This window comes from Globicephala melas, chromosome 9 (assembly GCF_963455315.2).
Source record: "Globicephala melas chromosome 9, mGloMel1.2, whole genome shotgun sequence".
In the NCBI taxonomy this organism is placed as follows: domain Eukaryota; kingdom Metazoa; phylum Chordata; class Mammalia; order Artiodactyla; family Delphinidae; genus Globicephala; species Globicephala melas.
Window position 1 is genome coordinate 74,832,573 of NC_083322.1, and position 4,281 is coordinate 74,836,853.

Genomic DNA, 4,281 nt, shown 5'->3' on the forward strand with positions numbered 1-4,281 from the left:
CCTGTCATCTGTAAATAATAAAGTGCCTTTGTTCAGATGAGGATTCAAGTTTAACCCTAAAATCACTGACTTGCACTGAGATATGCACAGAGCAGAGTGGTAGGTGGTGTTACAACTCATGCTTGGGGCCTGTGTTTGGGATGGTGACCCCCATATGATGGTCCCTCACTGTGTTTGTCCAGACTGAAAAAGGGGTACAGGTAAGCTGCAGTCTGGCCCCAACCTTCCTTTCCACCCTGACGTTCTATTACTTCCTGCCAGAATCCTGCCTGCTGGCCATTTGGTTTATTCACTCCACCTAGAATCAAACCAGCCAGCCCTGGGCTCCCACTGTCCTCTCCACCCTTCTCCTCTCCCACCCAGCATAAAGCGCTTTCTCCTCTGTTTTCAACATGTTCTCAACAAAATGTCCCTTGAGTACACTGTTTATGCTGGGCTCTCTGCTGAACTTCTTTAACACAATTGGAATGGTTTGTTTGGAGTTGAGGCCGGGGGGCCAGTTACTGTGGCTGAATAACAAACAGCCCCATTTTAGTGGTGTCAAATAACTGCTTTATTGTGTTGATAGAGCCTGTAGCGTAGGGATTTGGACAGAGCACTACAAGGTTGGCCTTTTTCTCCTCCATGATGTCTGGAGCCTTGGTGGGAAGACTCCACCAAGGGGCTGGGGTCATCCGGAGGCTTCCCCACTCACAGGTCTGGGACCCCAACTGGGATGACTGGAAGGCTGAGTTCAGCTGGAGCTATGGACAGGAACACATACATGTGGCCTCTCCATGTATCCTGGACTTCTCATGATGTGGCATTTGCATTCTGTGAGGGAATGTCCCAAGAGGGTTCATTCAAGAGAGCCAGGCAGAAGCGGCATAGCCTTTTCTAACCTAGCTTCATGTGTCACATAGTGTCGCTTCAGCCGTGTTTTATTGGTTGGAACACTCACAAGCCCATCCAGACTTAAGAGGAGGGGACATAAACCCAACCTCTCAATGGGAAAAGTTTCAAAGAATTTGGAGTCATATCTTAAAACAGCTACAAGGCATCACGCTGTTGTAGTATATACTATTAGTTAACTCCTTTCTTGTTATTTGCCTATCTCACACATTTGTATCTTTTTCTTCCACTACATGATAAGTCCCCAGAACTGGGTCTTAGACTCTGAACTGTTCCTGGAGGGCTTCATCAATCCCTTCCTGACACAGAAAGCCCTTCGAAACAATTTAACGGAAATCAATAATCATTAGGTGGCTGCTCTGAGGCAACTTGCTGGTTGTCAACTATTTAAATCCCACAAACTCCAGGTCTTTAGCTAAGATTTTATTTTTTTCAGCACAGAATGAGAGGCAGAAGGTCAGCCACTGTGTCAATGGCATGGCTGGAGACTTATGGCCACACATAGACTAATTATCCTAGTTAAAACTCCTACCACCCACACCCATGGAAGCTTCACCATGAGCCATCCTGTCATCATGTAGGTAGGAGACCTCAGAGAAACATGGCTCAAGAACCCCACATTTTTGGCTTCCCTGGTGGTGCAGTAGTTAAGAATCCACCTGCCAGTGCAGGGGACAGGGGTTTGAGCCCTGGTCCGGGAAGATCCCACATGCCACGGAGCAACTAAGCCTGTGCGCCACAACTACTGGGCCTGAAAGCCACTACTGAGCCCGCATGCTGCAACTACTGAAGCCCCTGTGCCTAGAGCCCGTGCTCTGCAACAAGAGAAGCCACTGCAATGAGAAGCCCTCACACCACAATGAAGAGTAGCCCCTGCTTGCCACAGCTAGAGAAAACCTGCATGCAGCAATGAGAAAACCTGCTCGCAGCAATAAAGACCCAATGCAGCCAAAAATAAAATAAATAAAAATAAATAAATTTATAAAAAAAAATAGAACCCCACATTTCAACTCTGTCACTCCCAGAAGAACCACTCTTGTTTTGGTTTGGTTTAGGTTTCTGTGTTTTTTAATTTAATTTTTATTTTATATTGAAGTATAGTTGATTTACAATGTTGTGTTAGTTTCAGGTGTACAGCAAAGTGATTCAGTTATACATCTACATGTATCTATTCTTTTTCAAATTCTTTTCTAATATAGGTTATTACAGAATATTGAGTAGAGTACCCTGTGCTATACAGTAGGTCCTTGTTGATCATCTATTTTATATATAGTAGTGTGTATATGTTAATCCCAAACTCCTAATTTATCCCTCTCCCCCTCTTCCCCTTTGGTAACCATAAGTTCATTTCCTAAGTTTGTGAGTCTGTTTCTGTTTTATAAATAAGTTCATTTGTATCATTTTTTTAGATTCCACATATAAGTGATATCATATGATATTTGTCTTTCTCTGGCTTACTTCAATTAGTATGATAATTTCTAGGTCCATCCATGTTGCTGCAAATGGTATTATTTCATTCTTTTTAATGGCTGAATAATATTCCATTGTATATATGTACCACATCTTCTTTATCCATTTCTCGTCAATGAACATTTATGTTGCTTCCATGTCTTGGCTATTGTAAATTGTGCTGCTGTGAACACTGGGATGCATGTGTCTTTTTCTTTTTTTCATTTTTTTTTTGGCTTCGCCAGGCGACATTCAGGATATTAGTTCCCCAAACAGGGATCAAACCTGTGCCCCCTGCAGTGGAAGTGTGGAGTCCTAACCACTGGACCGCCAGGGAATTCCCTCTTCTTCTTTTTTTTTTTAAGTTTTATTATTTTTTTTAATTATTATTTTTTTTTGCGGTACGCGGGCCTCTTACTTTTGTGGCCTCTCGCGCTGCGGAGCACAGGCTCCGGACGCGCATGCTCAGCGGCCATGGCTCACGGGCCCAGCCGCTCCGCGGCATGTGGGATCTTCCCGGACCGGGGCACGAGCCCGTGTCCCCTGCACCGGCAGGCGGACTCTCAACCACTGCGCCACCAGGGAAGCCCTTAAGTTTTATTTTATATTGGACTATGTTGGTTTACAATGTTGTGTTAGTTTCAGGTGTACAGCAAAGTGATTCAGTTAAATTCAGCTAGGTTGCTTCCATATTCTGGCTATTGTAAATAGCACTGCAATGAACATTGGGGTGCATGTATCCTTTCGAATCATGGTTTTCTCTGGATATATGCCCAGGAGTGGGATTGCTGAATCATATGGTAGTCCCATTTTTAGTTGTATGAGGAATCTCCATACTGTTCTCCATAGGGATTGTACTAATTTACATTCCTACCAACAGTGCATGAGGGTTCCCTTTTCTCCACACGCTCTCCAGCATTTATTGTTTGTAGACTTTTTGATGTTGGCCATTGTGACTGGTGTAAGGTGATATCTCATTGTAGTTTTGATTTGCATTTCTCTAATAATTAGGGATGTTGAGCATCTTTTCATGTGCTTTTTGGCCATCTGTATGTTTTCTTTGGAGAAATGTCTGTTTAGATCTTATTCCCATTTTTTGATTGGGTTGTTTGTTTTTTTTGATATTGAGCTGTATGAGCTGTTTGTGTATTTTGGAGATTAATCCTTGCTAGTCACATTGTTTGCAAGTATTTTCTCACATTCTGTAGGTTGTCTTTTCGTTCTGTTTATGGTTTCCTTTGCTTTGCAGAAGCTTTTAAGTTTATTAAGTCTAATTTGTTTTTTTTTTTTTTTTTATTTTCATTACTCTAGGAGATGGATCGAAAAAGAGTTTCGATTTTTGTCAAAGAGTGGTCTGCCTATGCTTTCCCCAGAGGAACCACTTTTGATGTGGTCATCTGGCAGAGGAGAGCAGACCCAGTGTGAAAACAAAAGCAAAGCAGAGTTCAAGTCATTTTGTCTTGATCAAGGGAAGAGTCTTTGTGTGGTTTTTCAGCGTGAAAAGCGTGGGTGTTTCAGGCAGCTGAAAGCACCGTGTTGTTGAGTGTTTTTCCCATGGTCATTGCCTGTGCAGCCTAGAGCCTGGACATTTCAGGGAGAAAGAAAAGTGGAGGCAGGGGGTGCTCTGTGAAAGAGAACACAGGCTTTGAATGCTTCTCAACTGGGATCCTTTCAGTTTAGGATTGTTGCCTTAAATTTACTGTCTTACGGTCAATCCAGGCCACTCTGATTTGCCCAACATGAGGACGTCTTGTCCCAGCTGTAGCTACTCTAACATTTTTGCAATGTATCCCCGAGAGAAGTGTTTGGGTCTTAATTTGATCATAACCATGTTATTTCAGAGCCCTAAAGAGAGCAAATGGGAGCAAAAAGAAGGAAGCAAAGATCCCCACTGTGGCTTAAGTCAGGAAGCCCCCCACAGGGGAAGCCGTCTTCTTAGGA